Below are 21,755 nucleotides of genomic sequence, written 5' to 3' on the forward strand. Positions count from 1 at the left end.
AGTCAACAAAGCCATGTTTGTTTCCAGGACCTCCTGCCTGCTTCCGCTATCACACACCAAGTTGTGCCTGTTCCGTTGTTGCACCTTTTATCCTTAACCCCCTTTTCAGGTTGATCAGGGGTATTACAGCACTTGTTTTGAGCTGTCATTTTTATTGTGCAACTGGATTCCAAGGATATGTGCCCAGTGATAGACTCAAAAGTACCTGAGCCTCTGAGATCTTCGTTTTTAAGGAAATGTACCCAGAGATGGACTCCACTGCACGAGAGCCTCTGTGATTTATAAGAAAGGTACCTGGGTACGGACTCATATTTGTTCTTTGAGCCTCCAAGAACTTTTATACTGTTTTATCTTTTATGCTGTTCTATTTAGGACAATTTGCACATATGGACTATCCTGGTAATAATGTTACGCTGTGCCAGGTCAGCGCCCCAGTTCCATTCACTATCCTGAGAGAAGAGAACGACGCCCCTTGTCACCACACTTCACCTTTGCCAATTGGACCTGATATGAATGTATATGCAGATGAATTACGTATATGTATGCCTGCATGTGTTTTTTTTCTATTTCAGGTGAAAATTCCAGTTGGGCGGGCCCTGATGGAGTACGAGGTCGTACTCAGCTTAAAGCAGCGGGGTATGTAGTGTACGGGAGCTGTAATGCCCGTCACTACAGAAGGGTCACTTGTGTGCTGTCGTTTTCCCTTATTTATGGGGAGGTTGGTATAAGTCATCTTTATAAAATATAATGTAATGTAATGCTATGTACTTCCCTGTTACTGTAAAATGTGCATGTACAGGCCTGCTAGGGGTGTCTTTCCAGCTCTTAGTCAGTAGAGGGAGCTAGGGAGCCCTAGTTTATATAAGGCCCAGTCAGGGAAAGGAAAAGGAGTTGAGGAGAAGTTGAAGAAGAGTTGAAGTGGGAGTTAAAGAGCGAGTTGGAGACTAGACTATGTCTGAGTCAAGTCCAGGCCTGAAGCTTGCAGACCAGGAGAGGGTATCGCAGTCCCTGTAACCGGGTTCCAGATCCAAGGAGAAGGTTCCCCTCCTGAGTTCATTTATGCAGAAGCAGGAACACCACAGTTAACCAGCCTGAGGAAACTGAGAGAGACAGAGGCAAGTCCAGAAAAGCAAGAGGTACTAAAGACAACAGAGGAGGTACTTGATAATTATAAAAACCAAGGATATACGCCAGAGCTAGGGCATCGGGCCTTGGAGAAGAGTTTCTATGTTCCAGGATCAGTCAGGAATAGAGTGCAAGCCGCCTGTACTGCAAGTCCTGTGTTTAACACTCTGAAGTCACCTTGCTATATATATGTAGTGTACGGGGACTGTAATGCCCGTCACTACAAAAGTGTTACTTGGTGTGCTGTCGTCCCCCCTTACTTATGGGGAAGTTGGTATATGTCATCTTTATAAAATGTCATGTAATGTAATGCTATGTATTTCCCGGTTACTATGACACTTGCATGTACAGGCCTGCTAGGGGTGTCATTCCAGCTCTTAGTCACTAGAGGGAGCTAGGGAGCCCTAGTTTATATAAGGCCCAGACAGGGAAGCAAAAGTCAGTCTAGTCTAGAGCTCAGAAGTTTCTAGAGCCTGAGGAAGCTGAGAGGGAGACCGAGGCAAAGCGCAGAAAAGCAAGAGGTACTCAAGATAACAGAGGAGGTACTTTATAAAGAGAGAACCAAGGATATACGCCAGAGTTAAGGTATTGGGCCTTGGAGAAGATTTTCTATGTCCCAGGATCAGTCAGAAATAGAGTGCAAGCTCCTGTACTGCAAGTCCTGTGTTTCACACTCTGAAGTCACCTTGCTTGATCTGTATTGCCTGCATTGACCGTATTGAAAAATCAACTGTATGCAAAGGAACTGTGCTTCCATTAATGTCTCTATATGGAAACTACTAAAGTTGGAGTTTTGTTTTAACATCACGTGGTTCCTCAGTTATTCCTGCTATCAGCAAACGGCGTGCCACCGTTTAATTGGCACTGGCGTCACGAACATTTTCTACCATCACCTGCCTTTGCAGAGAGTCAGCCGTCTCAGGTTAGTGTCTATTGCACTACTACACCCAGGAACACACAACTTGAGTACGCTGCACCTCTCTTTTGGCGTCACGAACAGGATACGCACGCTTTCTAGTGCAAGAAGCGTGAACTTTGTGCCTTATACAGTTGCCCTGTGACCAAAGTGACAAATTGCCTGTTTATTTAAAGTGGACTTTGTGGACTGAAAATCATACCCAAAGTGTACCTAAAACCTCTAAAAAGCGCTGTGCAGTGTTGCGCTATCAAGTGGAAGAAAATCGCCACATTAGAGTGTGGTTTTGTGGACTTTTTACAATCCTGCTTGCTGTCAGTGAATGGACAGCGTTTTGCTAAAGATGGCCACCAGCCGCCTGGAGTAAAGTTTCCCGCGCTGCTGAGGACCTTCGTGGGCGGATCCCTGCAAAGACACAGAGAATCCCGCCCCTCTTCATCATTGCACCGCCACGGCCCTGCTTCTTCTACGTCATCGGGTGCTCAGGACGTCCGGAATCTCGCGAGACTTGGACTGCGCAAACCCGGCGATACCGGTAAGAACTTGTAACCGGAGGGAAGGGGATTGTTCCGGCCCCTTTAGTCGCCAGCGGCCATATCTCAATAGACTACCATGTCAGAACCGGGAGTGCCTGAGCAGCCGGCCCCGGGAGAGCTTGCGGCTCCTAATCATCCTACAGCCCCCAGCATGATGCCCTTTACCATGCCTTACTATTTCGGGGCCCCATGGTTCCCCCGCTACAGAGGAGAGACCCATACCCTAAGGGACTTTAAAGAAAAGTTGCTGGCATTATTCAAACTGTACCCCATAAATGCCGACCAGCAAATGGAAATCCTGCTAGCGCAGCTGGAGGGAGCTGCCCGCAGGGAGGTATTATCCTGGCCTGCTACTGAGCGGAGTACTCTAGAACAGATATTCACCCGCCTCAGGGCCACTTTTGAAACTAGGACTGCCTCAGAGATAAAGATGCACTTCTTTGGCAAGAAACAGAAGTCCGGTGAGTCCCTCCGTGACTATGCCCTATCACTTCAGGAGGCTTTAGGGGCTGTAATTCAGATAGATCCCAAAGAGGCTGATAACCAGGACCAGACCCTGAGGGAACAATTTATCAACGGGGTGTCTAGTGAACAAATAAGGACCCAATTAAAGATGCTGTCCGCCCAGCACCCTAACAGTACCTTTCTGGACTTTAAAGAACTGGCTATAAAAATTCTGGGGTCCGCAGTATCTCCTGAGTTGAGCACCCCACCTGAGTCATCAGCCTGCAGGCCAAAACCGCTTATCACTAACCGAGCTGAGGCCGGCCAAGCTGTTCAAGTGTCAACTACCGATACTATTGCCAAGCTGACAGAGCAGGTAAATCACCTCACTAAAAGTCTAGAGAAAGTGTGCAGAAAAATGGAGGAATGGGAAAAACCCATAATGACAGAAGAATTCCTGTCACCTCCTAGGCCGTTCCCACCTCCTTACCAAGAGACTCACCCCAGGGATCCTGGGAGGCGTAATAGAGATCGCAAGCGGCCCGTGTGTACATACTGCAAAAAGCTGGGACACACAGAATCCACGTGCTGGCAGTTAAACGGGCAACCCCTGAGGCTGAGGACCACCCCTCGGGAGGTAAAACACTAGGTCCAGAGGATCCAAATTGGATGCCACGGTATGTAGGATCCCATCCTAAAATCAATATAGAGATCAACGGGGTCCCCTTTGAAGCCCTATTAGATACTGGGTCTCAGGTCACTACTATTCAGCTGCCTGCATTTGAAAAGTTCTGGGACACCAACCAGTTGACCCAACCGCCTGAATCCTGGGTGGAAATTATCGCCAGCAATGGCAAACCAGTAAAGATTCATGGATACTGGGAACCCACCCTGCAGGTGGGAGAAGTAACCCTGCCTCAACAGGGAGTGATCGTAGTACAGGCCGGTGACAGAGGAGGACATCCTGTCATTCTAGGCACCAATGTCTTCAAAAACTGTTATTCAGAAATACTTGCTGTATTACATCAGACTTTGCCCACTGCTTCCTCTGCATCCAGGAGGGTGATTCAAAAGACTATTACTGTGTTAAGTGCCCAGCAGAGGTTTGCTAATGGGAAAGGAGAAATTTGTACTGCCAGGATTAGTGATATTAAGCCTGTGACTTTGCCTCCTAATTCTCAAACTCTTTTATGGTGTCGTGCTGTCCTGGGAGTCCAAGGCCGAGATTATCCAGCCCTGGTGGAACCAATCCAGATGGAGGATTACCCTTATGTGAGAGCTGCCAAGTGCCTGGTGAATGTCTCCCAAGGTAAAGTACCTGTCCGTCTGATTAACCTGAGTGATCATCCTGTTGCGCTTACTAAGCATTGCCGTGTTGCCCAGCTGTCCCAGGTGTCCTTCCAAGACATCATTCGTCTTCCAGTGACAGAAAAGCCGCCAGCTGCAGTCAGCGGACGTCCGTCGGTGACCCAGCCACAAGTGCCCTGGTGGGAAGAGCTCCATGTGGGGGACGAGACTACCCCCCAACATCAACAAGAAGGTATCCTACAGCTGGTCAAAGAGTACCACCAGGCGTTCAGTAAGCATGCTACTGATTATGGGGAGGTGAGTGCCATACAACACACCATACCTACTGGCTCTCATCCTCCTATCAAGGAGAGATACCGACCCTTACCACCTACTTCATATCAGACTGTAAAAGAAATGATCCAAGAGATGAAAGACTCTAACGTAATCCGGGACAGCCGTAGTCCGTGGGCTGCACCCCTGGTCCTTGTAAAGAAGAAGGACGGTGGCATCCGTTTCTGTGTGGATTATAGGAAAATTAATCAAATAACCCACAAAGATGCATACCCACTGCCTCGCATTGAGGAGTCACTAACTGCTCTGGGCTCCTCTGCCTATTTCTCCACCTTGGACTTGACCAGTGGCTACTGGCAAGTACCCATGGCCCCTGCAGATAGGGAAAAGACTGCTTTCACCACTCCCATGGGCCTGTTCGAATTCAATTGTATGCCGTTCGGGTTATGTAATGCCCCAGGAACTTTCCAGAGACTAATGGAACGGTGTTTGGGTCACAAAAATTTCGAAACAGTGCTGCTGTATCTAGATGACGTCATTGTGTACTCAAAAACATATGAAGACCATCTGAAACATTTGGCAGAAGTATTTGAAATCCTTATCAAATATGGCTTGAAGGTAAAGCCATCCAAGTGTCACCTGCTCAAACCTGCAGTAAGATACCTGGGGCATGTGGTAAGCGGAGAGGGCGTGCAACCTGACCCTGATAAGTTAGCAGCTGTCCGTAATTGGCCGGTTCCTACTACTGTCAAGGAAGTGAGGGGTTTCCTTGGTTTTGCCGGCTACTATAGACGTTTTATCCCCCATTTTGCTCAAATAGCTGATCCTATCCAGGAACTCTTGAGGGGGCAACCCAAGAAAAGTCCTAGAACTCCTGTGCCCATTGAGTGGAATGAGGAAAGAGAGATAGCGTTCCAATTGCTAAAAAAGAAACTGACCGAGCCTCCAGTGTTAGGTTATCCAGATTATAGCAAGCCTTTCCATCTTTATACCGATGCTAGCAAGCGAGGCCTGGGAGCTGTGTTAGCCCAAATCCAAGAGGGAAAAGAGAGAGTGATAGCATATGCAAGCCGCTCCCTGAAAGGAGCTGAGAAAAATGACCAGAATTATAGTTCCTTCAAACTAGAGTTCCTGGCATTAGTGTGGGCGGTGACAGAAAAATTCAAGGATTATCTAGCCGCCACCCCGTTCATTGCATTCACTGACAATAACCCTCTGGCACATCTAAATACAGCTAAATTGGGGGCCTTGGAGCAGAGATGGGCCTCTCGCCTTGCCAACTATAATTTCTCTGTAAAGTATCGTGCTGGACGTACTAATGATAATGCTGATGCTTTATCCAGGCTTCCCACAGAGACAGCTCCTGATGATGTGCGAGATGCTTGGGAAGATGTAGAGATGCCGGCTTTCTATAACAAATTTGCTCAACAGGATCAGGCTCGAGCTACCAATGACAGAGCTTCAGTTCCTTCACCCTCCAGTAGGCCTGATCCTAAAGAAGAAAGGTGGGTGAAACTACAGTCTGAAAGTAGAGTGCTGGGTGAGTTGTTGGACTTCATTACTAGTGGCAGAGCCCCTGAGAGGATTCGGCGTAAGAGTGCAGATCCTGAGCTCATCAAACTGTGGAGACAGCGCCATCAACTCTTCATACAAAAGGGCCTGTTACTACGGAGAAGCCTAGACCCAGTGTCCAACGAGAGAGTGCACCAGATTCTCATACCCCGACGAGATGCAGGTATGGTGTTGGAGATGTACCACAATCAATCCGGTCACTTTGGGGTCCAAAAGACTGAGGCTACTATCCGCCAGCGGTTTTACTGGGTGGGCATGAGAGAAGACATGGAGAAGTGGTGTCGGGAGTGTGTAGCCTGTGCCTTAAAACGAAGTGAGCACCATGATCAGAGGGCACCACTGAGACCCATTGTAAGTACCCGTCCTCTTGAACTTGTCGCCATCGACCATGTGAAACTGGAGCCTAGTCGCTCAGGGTATGCTTATGCCATGACTGTTATTGACCATTTCACTAAGTTTGTTGTAGCAGTGCCTGTGAGAGACCAGACAGCCAAGACTACAGCCGAAATGTTCTGGAAGCACTTCCTCCTGCCCTATGGATGTCCAGAAAAGATCCTCACCAATCAAGGACCTGCTTTTGAGTCCCATCTGTTCCATGAACTGTGCTGCTTACACAACTGTAAGAAGATCCGGACAACGGCCTACCATCCTCAAGGTAACGGATTATGTGAAAAAATGAATCAGACCTTGATAGAGATGCTGAGGGCCGTGCCTCCTGAGAACAGAGGAGATTGGCCCAGTCTGTTGCCACAGCTCATGTTCACATACAATCATACCATACATTGTTCCACCGGGTATACCCCTTTTTACTTGATGTTTGGGCGCCAAGGGACATTGCCTGCTGATCATTCATTGGACATACACGTACCTGATTGCATTAACCCATTACCTAACACCGACTGGGTTGCTGAACATCAAAGGCGATTGAATACAGCCAAAGCCATTGTTCAGGAGCGTATGGACTATGCTAGGGATCGACAGCAGAGAGACTATGATCAAGCAGCCCATGCAGAACCCTTGACACTAGGGGCCGTGGTATGGTTAAAGAATAACCGCCGTACCAGTAAATTGGACAGTAAATGGGAGCGAAGTCCCTATGTTGTCACTGCAATCCCAAATGTTGGAACTCACACTTATGAGATCACCTGGGAAGACAAGGGATCCCAAATTGTACACCGAAACCGGTTAAAGCTCTGCCTGACACCAGAACCTAGTGCCGAGAGTTCTGGATCTGAATATCCTGTGTCAGAGTCAGCAATACAGCCCGAGGATCCTATGCAGGCTGTTAGTAATCTGAGGTATGACGCTGATCCCATGCATTGGCTTCTGACACCTTGGTTGAACTTGCTGGTGCCTGCTCCGGCACCTACTGTAGCTTCACCTCCGGAAGAGCTGGTTCAAGATGCCCCGGATCCAGTTCCCCCTCTAGTAGATCTAATTGTTCCAGTTGTTCCTGACCAAGATCTCCCTGATGAAGACCCTCCTGTTGCTCCTCTCTCTTCTACCTCGTTGCTAAGGGAAGAGGAAACCCCTGTTTTGAGAAGGTCTACCCGGATGACCAGGGGACGCCCGCCAGTCCGTTTAGGAGACTTTGACTATTCTGGTGGTGTCTCCTCCCAAACAGTTGCTACTGGCAATACCTTACTTGACATTTGTGCGCAAGAATGGACTCCTCCACGTGAGCCCTTGCCTGTGATACACCCACAGGAAACTCCTGGGTAGTTCCGTTTTTATACTGTTTTATCTATTTTGCTGTTCTATTATGGACTTATTCATTGTCATGGACTATCCTGGTTATAATGTTACGCTGTGCCAGGTCAGCGCCCCAGTTCCATTCACTATCCTGAGAGAAGAGAACGACGCCCCTTGTCACTACCCTTCACCTTTGCCAATTGGACCTGATGTGAACGTAAATGCAGATGAATTACATGTATGTATGCCTGCATGTCTCTATTTTCTGTTTCAGGTAGAGATTCCAGTTGGGCGAGCCCTGATGGAGTACGAGGTCGTACTCAGCTTAAAGCAGTGGGGTATGTAGTGTACGGGGACTGTAATGCCCGTCACTACAAAAGTGTCACTTGGTGTGCTGTCGTCCCCCCTTACTTATGGGGAAGTTGGTATATGTCATCTTTATAAAATGTCATGTAATGTAATGCTATGTATTTCCCGGTTACTATGACACTTGCATGTACAGGCCTGCTAGGGGTGTCATTCCAGCTCTTAGTCACTAGAGGGAGCTAGGGAGCCCTAGTTTATATAAGGCCCAGACAGGGAAGCAAAAGTCAGTCTAGTCTAGAGCTCAGAAGTTTCTAGAGCCTGAGGAAGCTGAGAGGGAGACAGAGGCAAAGCGCAGAAAAGCAAGAGGTACTCAAGATAACAGAGGAGGTACTTTATAAAGAGAGAACCAAGGATATACGCCAGAGTTAAGGTATTGGGCCTTGGAGAAGATTTTCTATGTCCCAGGATCAGTCAGAAATAGAGTGCAAGCTCCTGTACTGCAAGTCCTGTGTTTCACACTCTGAAGTCACCTTGCTTGATCTGTATTGCCTGCATCGACCATATTGAAAAATCAACTGTATGCAAAGGAACTGTGCTTCCATTAATGTCTCTATATGGAAACTACTAAAGTTGGAGTTTTGTTTTAACATCACGTGGTTCCTCAGTTATTCCTGCTATCAGCAAACGGCGTGCCACCGTTTAATTGGCACTGGCGTCACGAACATTTTCTACCATCACCTGCCTTTGCAGAGAGTCAGCCGTCTCAGGTTAGTGTCTATTGCACTACTACACCCAGGAACACACTATTACACACAACTTGAGTACGCTGCATATATTGCCTGCATCTAATGTACTGCAACCAACTGTCTGCAAAGGAACTGCGCTTCCATCTATGTCCATGTATGATGACTACTAAAGTTTGAGTTCTGTTTTAACATCACGTGGTTCCTCAGTTATTCCAGCTATCAGCAAACGGCGTGCCACCGTTTAATTGGCACTGGCGTCACGAACATTACTTATCATTACCTGCCCTTGCAGAGAGTCAGTTGTCTCAGGTTAGTGTCACGATTGCACTACAACACCCAGGAACACTATTAACCCTAACTTGAGTACGCTGCAGAAGTGCCCTGGAGTACAATAATATATGGTTAAGGGGAGGTAGTTAATGTCTAATCTGCACAAGGGATGGACAGGTCCTGTGGGATCCATGCCTGGTTCATTTTTATGAACGTCAGCTTGTCCACATTGGCTGTAGACAGGCGGCTGCGTTTGTCTGTAATGACGCCCCCTGCCGTGCTGAATACACGTTCAGACAAAACGCTGGCCGCCGGGCAGGCCAGCACCTCCAAGGCATAAAAGGCTAGCTCTGGCCACGTGGACAATTTGGAGACCCAGAAGTTGAATGGGGCCGAACCATCAGTCAGTACGTGGAGGTGTGTGCACACGTACTGTTCCACCATGTTAGTGAAATGTTGCCTCCTGCTAACACGTTCCGTATCAGGTGGTGGTGCAGTTAGCTGTGGCGAGGTGACAAAACTTTTCCACATCTCTGCCATGCTAACCCTGCCCTCAGAGGAGCTGGCCGTGACACAGCTGCATTGGCGACCTCTTGCTCCTCCTCTGCCTTCGCCTTGGGTTTCCACTTGTTCCCCTGTGACATTTGGGAATGCTCTCAGTAGCGCGTCTACCAACTTGCGCTTGTACTCGCGCATCTTCCTATCACGCTCCAGTGCAGGAAGTAAGGTGGGCACATTGTCTTTGTACCGGGGATCCAGCAGGGTGGCAACCCAGTAGTCCGCACACGTTAAAATGTGGGCAACTCTGCTATCGTTGCGCAGGCACTGCAGCATGTAGTCGCTCATGTGTGCTAGGCTGCCCAGAGGTAAAGACAAGCTGTCCTCTGTGGGAGGCGTATCGTCATCGTCCTGCGTTTCCCCCCAGCCACGCACCAGTGATGGGCCCGAGCTGCTTTGGGTGCCACCCCGCTGTGAACATGCTTCATCCTCATCCTCCTCCACCTCCTCCTCATCCTCCAGTAGTGGGCCCTGTCTGGCCACATTTGTACCTCGCCTCTGCTGTTGCAAAAAACCTCCCTCTGATTCACTTCGAAGAGACTGGCCTGAAAGTGCTAAAAATGACCCCTCTTCCTCTTCCTCCTCCTGGGCCACCTCCTCTTCCATCATCGCCCTAAGTGTTTTCTCAAGGAGACATAGAAGTGGTATTGTAACGCTGATAATGGCATCATCGCCACTGGCCATGTTGGTGGAGTACTCGAAACAGCGCAACAGGGCACACAGGTCTCGCATGGAGGCCCAGTCATTGGTGGTGAAGTGGTGCTTTTCCGCAGTGCGACTGACCCGTGCGTGCTGCAGCTGAAACTCCACTATGGCCTGCTGCTGCTCGCACAGTCTGTCCAGCATGTGCAAGGTGGAGTTCCACCTGGTGGGCACGTCGCATATGAGGCGGTGAGCGGGAAGGCCGAAGTTACGCTGTAGCGCAGACAGGCGAGCAGCGGCAGGATGTGAACGCCGGAAGCGCGAACAGACGACCCGCACTTTATGCAGCAGCTCTGACATGTCGGGGTAGTTGCGAATGAACTTCTGCACCACCAAATTCAGCACATGCGCCAGGCAAGGGATGTGCGTCAAACCGGCTAGTCCCAGAGCTGCAACGAGATTTCGCCCATTATCGCACACCACCAGGCCGGGCTTGAGGCTCACCGGCAGCAACCACTCGTCGGTCTGTTGTTCTATACCCCGCCACAAATCCTGTGCGGTGTGGGGCCTGTCCCCCAAACATATGAGTTTCAGAATGGCCTTCTGACGTTTACCCCGGGCTGTGCTGAAGTTGGTGGTGAAGGTGTGTGGCTGACTGGATGAGCAGGTGGAAGAAGAGGAGGAGGAAGCTGAGTAGGAGGAGGCGGCGGCAAAGAATGTTGCCCTGCGATCCTTGGTAGCGGAAGGACGTGCGCCAAACAGCTCTCCGCCTGGGGCCCAGCCGCCACTACATTTACCCAGTGTGCAGTTAGGGAGATATAGCGTCCCTGGCCGTGCTTACTGGTCCACGTATCTGTGGTTAGGTGGACCTTGCCACAGATGGCGTTGCGCAGTGCACACTTGATTTTATCGGATACTTGGTTGTGCAGGGAAGGCACGGCTCTCTTGGAGAAGTAGTGCCGGCTGGGAACAACATACTGTGGGACAGCAAGCGACATGAGCTGTTTGAAGCTGTCTGTGTCCACCAGCCTGAATGACAGCATTTCATAGGCCAGTAGTTTAGAAATGCTGGCATTCAGGGCCAGGGATCGAGGGTGGCTAGGTGGGAATTTACGCTTTCTCTCAAATGTTTGTGAGATGGAGAGCTGAACACTGCCGTGTGACATGGTTGAGATGCTTGGTGACGCAAGTGGTGGTGTTGGTGGTACATCCCATGTTTGCTGGGCGCCAGGTGCCAACGTTCCTCCAGAGGCGGAGGAAGAGGCAGAGGCGGCAGCAGCAGAAGAGGCCGAGGCGGCAGCAGCATAAGAGGTAGCAGGGGGAGCCTGAGTGACTTCCTTGTTTTTAAGGTGTTTACTCTACTGCAGTTCATGCTTTGCATGCAGGTGCCTGGTCATGCAGGTTGTGCTAAGGTTCAGAACGTTAATGCCTCGCTTCAGGCTCTGATGGCACAGCGTGCAAACCACTCGGGTCTTGTCATCAGCACATTGTTTGAAGAAGTGCCATGCCAGGGAACTCCTTGAAGCTGCCTTTCGGGTGCCAGATGGCGGCGGTCAGTAGCAGGCGGAGTCTCTTGGCGGCGGGTGTTCTGCTTTTGCCCACTGCTCCCTCTTTGTCTTTTGCTACACTGTTGGCTCGGTCTCACCACTGCCTCTTCCTCCGAACTGTGAAAGTCAGTGGCACGACCTTCATTCCATGTGGGGTCTAGGACCTCATCGTCCCCTGCATCGTCTTCATCCCTGACCTCCTGTTCAGTCTGCACACTGCAGAAAGACGCAGCAGTTGGAACCTGTGTTTCGTCATCATCAGAGACGTGCTGAGGTGGTATTCCCATGTCCTCATCATCAGGAAACATAAGTGGTTGTGCATTAGTGCATTCTATGTCTTCCACCGCTGGGGAAGGGCTAGGTGGATGCCCTTGGGAAACCCTGCCAGCAGAGTCTTCAAACAGCATAAGAGACTGCTGCATAACTTGAGGCTCAGACAGTTTCCCTGATATGCATGGGGGTGATGTGACAGACTGATGGGCTTGGTTTTCATGCGCCATCTGTGCGCTTTCTGCAGAAGACTGGGTGGGAGATCATGTGAACGTGCTGGATCCACTGTCGGCCACCCAATTGACTAATTCCTGTACCTGCTCAGGCCTTACCATCCTTAGAACAGCATTGGGCCCCACCAAATATCTCTGTAAATTCTGGCGGCTACTGGGACCTGAGGTAGTTGGTACACTAGGACATGTGGCTGTGGCAGAACGGCCACGTCCTCTCCCAGCACCAGAGGGTCCACTAACACCACCACGACCATGTCCGCGTCCCTTACTAGATGTTTTCCTCATTGTTACCGTTCACCACAATAAGAAAAATATTATTTGGCCTAATGTATTGAATTCAAATTCAGGCTTTTTTTTTTTTTTTTTTTTTTTTACAGACACCTAACACTATCTGGCTATCTATTTAGGTACCGTATTACATTAATACAGGCACAGCAGTAATGACAGATTTAGCTGAATATAAATTTGAGGCCTATTATTTAGGCGCTGGGTGACAGGTATACGTTTACGGACAGAATTAGACTTGGATATGCACAGTAGCGTGTGTGTGAAGTTATTGAGAATGACCCTATCAGCACCTTGAATCTAATATACCCTTTTAGGGATAGATTTAAATAACCACACTATTGATGGTTAAATGGACTTGGTGGCAGCTTGCCCCTGATGTAGGATATAGCCAAAAAATAACCACACTATTGATGGTTAAATGAACTTGGTGGCAGCTTGCCCCTGATGTAGGATATAGCCAAAAAATAACCACACTATTGATGGTTAAATGAACTTGGTGGCAGCTTGCCCCTGATGTAGGATATAGCCAAAAAATAACCACACTATTGATGGTTAAATGAACTTGGTGGCAGCTTGTGCTGGCGCACCACAAGCCACAAAATGGCCGCCGATCACCCCAGAAAAAAAAGTGACTGAAAAACGCTCTGGGCAGCCTAAAAACAGTGAGCAATTGAATAGCAGCAGTTCAATGATCCACAGCTGTAGATCGATCACTGTCTTAAGTGTTTTGGAGGAGTTAATCACTGCCTAATCTCGCCTAGGGCCGGCGCTTCCATAGAGGCAAGGGGGGGCAATTGCCCCCGGGCCCCCGACTCCTTAGGGGCCCCCCAGCGCCGGCCGGGCCGCAACTACTATCTATAATTCTATTCTGTGTGCCTGTGGCCCCGGCGGTCCGGTCTGGAGACGGCGTAATGATTATGTAATTAAAACTGGACTGGAGTGGAGGGGCCCCCCGCCGGGCGCCGGCGGCCGCTCTGCCTGCGCTGCACTGCTTAGCTGCTTGTCTCTTTAAGAGATTCGAGACTAAGCAGCGGCATGCACGGCACAGGCTCCGCCCCCCCCCCCCTGCCCAGAGCAGAGAACTTGGTCTTGATTGAAGAAGGAACAAGCGGCAAGCGCCATTGGCAGCCAGCCAGCCACAGCCCAGTCTGACTCTGCCAGCGCCAGGGAAGGCCCTTGGCCCGCTGCCCACAGTCAGAAGGCAGCTAGCCAAGTTCCACTGAAGTTCCAAGTGTACAGTGAGTCTAGTCTACAACAGAACACAGTCAGTTACAGTTACTGACTCTGTCTGGTAGGTTGGTTATATTGTTGTTAATTAAACTGGATCGGATCTATCCATGATCCATCCATTCCCAGTTTCCCACTCACTGACTTACTTAGTCCCAGGCACCATCTCACCCATCCGGGCCGTCCCAGTGTACTACTAGCCCGCCCTGCGGCCCTGGTTCTGTTTGTGTTTGGAGTCAGTTGGACTGGAGAAATGTGCATTTGGGGGGGGGGGGGGGCAGTTACTGGTACTACCAGTAACTGCCCCTTCCCCCCCAAATGCACATTTCTCCAGTCCAACTGTCCAAACAGTACCAGGGTGGGCTAGTATACTGGCGCACTGGGACGGGTGAGATGGTGCCTGGGATGGATCGGATCCAGTTTAATCAACCAACCTACCAGTAACTGGTTGGTTGATTAAACTGGATCGGGATCCATCCCAGTCTGGTAGGTTGGTTGATTAAAATGGATCCATAAAGAACGTCGTTCTTTATCAACTTGGGACCTACCATTGATCCCTGAGCACTGTACCTATTGAGTTTATTTATCACAAATTTAATAGGTTGTGTCATATATGTATTTATGGGACGCTCTTTATCAACTTAGGACCTACCATTGATCCCTGAGCACTGTACCTATATAGCTCATTCATCGCAATGTATATAGGTTTTCTCATATACACATATATATATAATTTTTGTTTGTCAGTCTTCTATATACTGCCCTCCTTTGTCTGATCCGGTATGCTATTCTCTAGAAATAGGGACCACATTCTATCTTTCGGACAAAGCTGGGCAGTCCAGGTCTAGGTAGGGCTAACTAGGGTTGGGATAGATCTTTAGTGTGTTGAGGAGTTAGGATAAGGGACATCTAGGGCTGAGACTCAGCAGTGCGTCCCTCTTACTACGCATCCTCTCTTCTCAACCTATCAATATATCTGTCCCTTCTTCCTTTTTTGGTCCATTTTTTTTTTTTTTTTTTTTTTTTTTTTCTCTCTGTGTTGGCATGCCAACAGAGAGTTGTATGCAATATCCCAATTGCACTCAGTCTAGATTTTTTCTATACATCAAGGGCCTATTATTTTAACTTTTAAATAAATAAATGTTAAGTATTAATAAAGCTACCCATTTTGTGATTATTCTTATGTCTACAATGGGCACACGGACGGCTTCCGTTTTTTGCGGACCGCAAAAAAACTGCACGGTCGTGTGCATTGTTAAAGATGTGTGAATTTTATTCTATATTTTGTATATCTAGGACTGTAATGAGTTAACTTTTTCTTCTCCAAGTGCCTCCCACCCCTCTCTTTGTTTCAAGACTGTAGAAGAGAGGGGGGCAAAGTGCTGCGGGCAGTGTCTGATTTCTCATCTTACTACAGGTGTCCCATAGAGTGTGGTGGAGATGCGTAAGCCAATCATATGGCTTGATGATATATATTATTCACTGCCTATAAAGAAGCACCTCTTTGAAGTGTCACATATGACGTATGCAGTATTATTGTTAGGATAAACGCCATTACAAAATGGCGATGGTAACAAGATGTTTACATTAGTTCACATTCCAAAGTAGGGCCCAGTGCGCAGATGCAGGGTTTCCTTTTTGACCAATGAAACAATGTTTTAGCCTCGGAGAGGACTGCCCTCTTCTGAAGATGTATAATACGGCTTATCCCATGTAATAAAGTTAGAGATTGCTTTGACCAACTTCTGTGTCAGTGTTCAGTCTCTCAGCCACACATGGATATTAACCCCTGGGGGGGTACATTGATCTGGAACACCAGAGTGTATCTAAAATGCCCTAATTTAGGGCTGCTTTAACAGCATGTAGCCTTAGGCCTCATGCACACGACCAGTTTTTTTTAAGGTCCGCAAAAACGGGGTCCGTAGGTCTGTGATCCGTGACCGTTTTTTCGTCCGTGGGTCTTCCTTGATTTTTGGAGGATCCACGGACATGAAAAAAAAAGTCATTTTGGTGTCCGCCTGGCCGTGCGGAGCCAAACGGATCCATCCTGAATTACAATGCAAGTCAATGGGGACGGATCCGTTTGACGTTGACACAATATGGTGCAATTGCAAACGGATCCGTCCCCCATTGATTTTCAATGTAAAGTCAGGAGTCCCTATTATACCATCGGATCGGAGTTTTCTCCAATCCGATGGTATATTTTAACTTGAAGCGTCCCCATCACCATGGGAACGCCTCTATGTTAGAATATACCATCGGATTTGAGTTAGATCGTGAAACTCAGATCCGACAGTATATTCTAACACAGAGGCGTGGTGATGGGGACGCTTCATGTTAGAATATGCTAAAAGAACTGTGTACATGACTGCCACCTGCTGCCTGGCAGGTGCTGCCAGGCAGCAGGGGGCAGACCCCTCTCCCCCCCCTGTATTTAACTCATTGGTGGCCAGTGCGGCCGGCCCCCCCTCCCTCCCCTGTAGTACTGTAGATTCATTGGTGGCCAGTGGGTCCCCCCTCCCTCTCCTAATTAAAATCCCCCCCCCTATCATTGGTGGCAGCGGAGAGTACCGATCGGAGTCCCAGTTTAATCGCTGGGGCTCCGATCGGTAACCATGGCAACCAGGACACTACTGCAGTCCTGGTTGCCATGGTTACTTAGCAATTTTTAGAAGCATTATACTTACCTGCGAGCTGCGATGTCTGTGACTGACCGGGCGCTCCTCCTACTGGAAAGTGAAAGGTCTGTGCGGCGCATTGCTTATAGCACAGACCTGTCACTTACCAGTAGGAGGAGCGCCCGGCCGGACACAGACATCGCAGCTCGCAAGTAAGTATAATGCTTCTAAAAATTGCTAAGTAACCATGGCAACCAGGACTGCAGTAGCGTCCTGGTTGCCATGGTTACCGATCGGAGCCCCAGCGATTAAACTGGGACTCCGATCGGTACTCTCCGCTGCCACCAATGATAGGGGGGGAGATTTTAATTAGGAGGGGGAGGGAGGGGGGGCCCACTGGCCACCAATGAATCTACAATACTACAGGGGAGGGAGGGGGGCCGGCCGCACTGGCCACCAATGTGTTAAATACAAGGGAGGGAGGGGGGGCCCACTGGCCACCAATGAATTTAAAACTGGGGAGGGAGGGGGGTGTGCCCCCTCCTGCCTGGCAGCACATGATCTCTTACAGGGGGCTATGATACGCACAATTAACCCCTCAGGTGCAGCACCTGAGGGGTTAATTGTGCGGATCACAGCACCCTGTAAGAGATCGGGTGCTGCCAGGCAGGAGGGGGCAGTCATGTACACAGTTCAAAGTATATGCTAACTAGAAGCGTCCACATCACTATGGGAACGCCTCTGTGTTAGAATATACTGTCGGATCTGAGTTTTCGCGAAGTGAAAGCTTAGCTCTGAAAAAGCTTTTATGCAGACGGATCTGCGGATCAGTCTGTGTGAAAGTAGCCTACGGCCACGGACCACAGATGCCAATCTTGTGTGCATCCGTGTTTTTTCACGGACCCATTGACTTGAATGGGTCCGTGAACCGTTGTCCGTCAAAATAATAGGACAGGTCATATTTTTTTGACGGACAGGAAACACTGATCACGGTTGCGGCTGCAAAACGGTGTATTTTCCGATTTTTCCACAGACCCATTGAAAGTCGATGGGTCCGCGAAAAAAAATTGAAAACGGCACAACGGCCACGGATGCACACAACGGTCATGTGCATGAGGCCTAAATCTGTATAAAATCCTTATATAGTTGATATAATATATGATAGTGATGAAGCTTTTAGAGGCAGAGTGCCCAAACTGCAACCCACTTATGTATTGAAAAGTGCCAACACGGCAATTTAACCTTAAATATCAATATAGTATGTCTTCCATGTACTTTATCTTTTAGCTATAATAGCCTGCCTACATTTAGTGCGCTGCCTGTGCCGTTCATAGCGTGCCCTGCGCTGATGAATGGCGGAAGTCTAAGGCATATTGGTATACCATAGACTTTTTCCAGGGTGCAGACAAAAGAGGGCTCTGAGTGCCGCCTCTGGCACCAGTGCCATAGGTTCGCCACCACTGATTATAGGGTATTTTATTTAAAGTGAATTTTCAGGCACAAAAAGCATTGTTTGCCTATCCTCAGGATATGCATCACATCAATACCCCCCCCCCCCCCTTACGATTTAGCTGTTCAATATTTACATGGGTCCATCTACCTGCACCTTCTAATTGGCAGGAGTATTGTAGGATATTGCAGATTCATTCTATTACAGGAAACGGGATGAAGCTGCAATAGCTTCTACTAAGTAGATTGAGGTAAACAATGTAGAGGGCCCAGCACTCGCATGAGCGCCGCAGCTCCTTTGAACAGCTGATCGGGAGGCACCTGTACATGAGGCAATTATCGGGTACAAGTAGTGAAGGCCTTAATTCTGTGCAGTACTGGCACATACAAGCACATTAAATGGTTTGCCAAATAGCATGATGCAGTGTATAACCAGCTATGGTAGGACTCACATCAAATTGTCATCAGGTAATCAGTTGAGGTTTACACGTGTCTCAGATATTGTGGGTTGCAAAAATAGTTCCAGCACATCCACATCCATAAGGCCAGGATTCATTGGCTTACAAAGAAAGCGAATGCAGAAATTGCTTACATATTTTAGGTTTGTCTTTTAATGTATACCAATAACTCCTAATTGAATGGATTTGCACTTTGCTGGAACAATGTTTGATTAAATTGTGACAATGCAAAACCAGCACATATTTGCCAATTTGTAGTTAAAATCTCATTTTGGCATTGTTAACAGCCCTAGAAGTAAGGCCACCTTCTCATGGCCGTAATAAGGGAACACTTTTGCTTCCTTATTATGTCCATAATGCCTGGACCTCCCTTTTTTTAAATGAACTGACCAGATGAAGTGCAGGAGGTTTGGACATTTATAAAAAAAAAGGGAGAAAAGAAAAGAATCGCACATCCAGCTGCTATGCTTTGATCTCATCTCTGCTACTTTTGCAGAAAACAGCACTAAATAGCGCATGTGTACCGCCTCCTATGCTACATGCTGAATGAGGCATTAGTGTACATTTTGATCAAAAGGCATAAGACAACTCACCACACCAAGGTTGCCTCTATGAGTGGGTCCTAACCTAAAATTGGCACAGCGACCACCGACGCTGCAGCGCCATCCCGACCCAGGAGCCAAACAGCACCCCTGCTGCCCGACTATGCCATGCCTAGCCCTGGGTCCCACCAACCCGCCAGAAAAACAGCACAGTGGCCCCCGTGCAGCACTGCACCATGTGATCAGTTGTCAAAGCTCACCTTACCTGAAGCTCTCAGGAACTCCAACTGAGAGCATGGTAGGTTAATGTAAGAGATTCTGTCCCTGGATCAGCACTCCTTCCATTCGGCCAGGTGATTTTAATTAGCCAAGTATTCTGCAGTAGGGGTTAAATTAACCTACCATGCTCTCAGTTGGAGTTCCTGAGAGCTTCAGGTAAGGTGAGCTTTGTCAACTGTTCACATGGTGCGGTGCTGCACGGGGGCCACTGTGCTGTTTTTCTGGCGGGTTGGTGAGGCCCAGTGCTAGGTATGGCATGGTCAGGCAGCAGGGGTGCTGTTTGGCTGCTGGGTCCCGCTGCGGGCCGGGATGGCGCCGTGCAGCGTCGGGCCAATTTTAGGTTAGGACCCACTCATAGAGGCAACCTTGGCGTGGTGAGTGGGCTTATGCCTTTTGATCAAAATGTACACTAATGCCTCATTCAGCATGTAGCATAGGAGGCGGTACACATGCGCTATTTAGTGCTGTCTTCTGCAAAAGTAGCAGGGATGAGATCAAAGCCTAGCAGCTGGATGTGCGATTCTTTTCTTTTCTCCCTTTTTTTTTTTTTTTTTTTTTTTATATGGGAGGTTTGGACATTGCAGCCGTAGCTTGTTTCTCTGGGCGGTTTTTCTGGACTGTCATCTCTATACAGCTGCCATAATCCATCTTCAGCTCTCTCTGGCTCTCAGCTTAGCACCCTCTTTTACTGACTTAACAACAGCTCACTGGAGTCTCCAAGCCGTTCTCCAGCCACTCAGACTCTACTACTATGACTCTTCACACCTCTTTCTCCTCAGATGCACATGTCCTGGCATCTGACACACCCCAGTGGGCGGTCGATGTGTACAATGTCCCACTCCGTATCAGTAGTGGGGCCTTGTGTGTGTGTATATATATGGGTATTTGCAAAATGTAATTTTTTTTATATGTATTTGTACTGCTGTAATCCCGGCTGGTAAACATCACTTCACACTAGTCACCCCTATATCTATAGCAGGGTATGTGCAACGGGCACCTCCCCCCAGGGCCCTCTATATAAAGCGTCCCAGGTATAGGAATGCCGAGTGGTATAGTGCGGCCTAAAATGTCCCTTTATATGTGTCACGGTGCTCCTACCTGGATACGGCTGGACCCCAGGCTTTGGCTCCGAAGCAAAAAATAGGGGGAATAATTGAGGGATTTGAGAGAAAGATTGAGTCCAGACCTTGTATGCAGTTGAACAGCAGCTTTACTTTGGTAAACGTTTATCAGAAACAATCTTCAAGCTTTGTCTTGCATTAAAACTGGTAGGCAAACGCGTCTCTGCTACATCTGTTTCTCTCTGGCTCTGCTGTACTGACAGGCTGGCTTTATGACTCTACTTCTTCTGTATGCTGCACTACTTTCTTTGTAGTCTGGTCAGTCTCTAGTTTAGGCCAGGGAACTTTCCTCCTGGCTCCTGAGACTTTAAGCTTTGGCCTCCATGGCCAGCAGAGCTGAGTGTGCTCTGGCTGGCTTGGGCACATCCAGCAGAGATGTGCCCTGCACACCTTCCCCTAGCAGGGGGTAAGCTAGACTGACTAGAACTGGTGCCCACCCTTCCACAGACGGGGGGTTATACTTGTCTATTATGAAATAGCCTCCCGGTCCTCAGATGTCCGTCCGCACACTCCGCTGCCTCGCCCGAAAGAGCAGCCGACGTGCGCGTTCACAAGTCCTTCCACAGGCCGGCCACAGGATCGCAGACGCTGCAGTGCGCAGGCGCGGCCCATGGATACGGCAGGGGAGATGTGGCCGTATCCATGGGAAGCGCAAATAAACACAACACAGAGAAAGAAGAAATTTGCATTATAATGGTAGGATATTTTTTATAAAATGTATGGGAAGAAGTCTTCAGTGGGGGGAAATGATTTAAATTAACACTGATTGCTAAGATGAGAATACCCCTATGCTCAAACCAGGTGACAGATTCCCTTTAAACAGCGAGAAAGTAGAGAAGCAGTGGTGTAACTAGAAATAACTGGGCCCCACAGCAAATTTTTAAATGTCCCCCGCAACTTCTTCAAAACCCTCTCCTCCAGTTCAACCCCTGCAGCTAGTCAAGATCGCTCTCTCAGATCAGGCATTACCACTTCTGCACCCTGCTACTATCTCTAATGGGCTAACAAAGCGTCATCTTTTGTATTTTGTTCAGGTCCTATACACTGTGCATTTCTAATGTTTGTTCACATGTAATGTGCCTGGTTCACCAGCAGGTGGCAGAGTTACAGTTAGGTAGAATGGAGCTTTCCATTCCATTCTAACCCCCCGTCTGTGGGAGCTACTGGGCTCCAGAGAAGGATAATAATGCCCCATCTGGGCACCTTGGACACTCATTTGCATGACATAAAAAGAGGATTTTATCGCTAATGAAACCACGAAACACCAAATGAAGACTACAGCAAGAAATAAGGTATCGTATTGTACATGGCAGTAGTAACACCTTAATATGCTCA

Source organism: Bufo bufo, chromosome 3 (genome assembly GCF_905171765.1).
Source record: "Bufo bufo chromosome 3, aBufBuf1.1, whole genome shotgun sequence".
Lineage (NCBI taxonomy): Eukaryota > Metazoa > Chordata > Amphibia > Anura > Bufonidae > Bufo > Bufo bufo.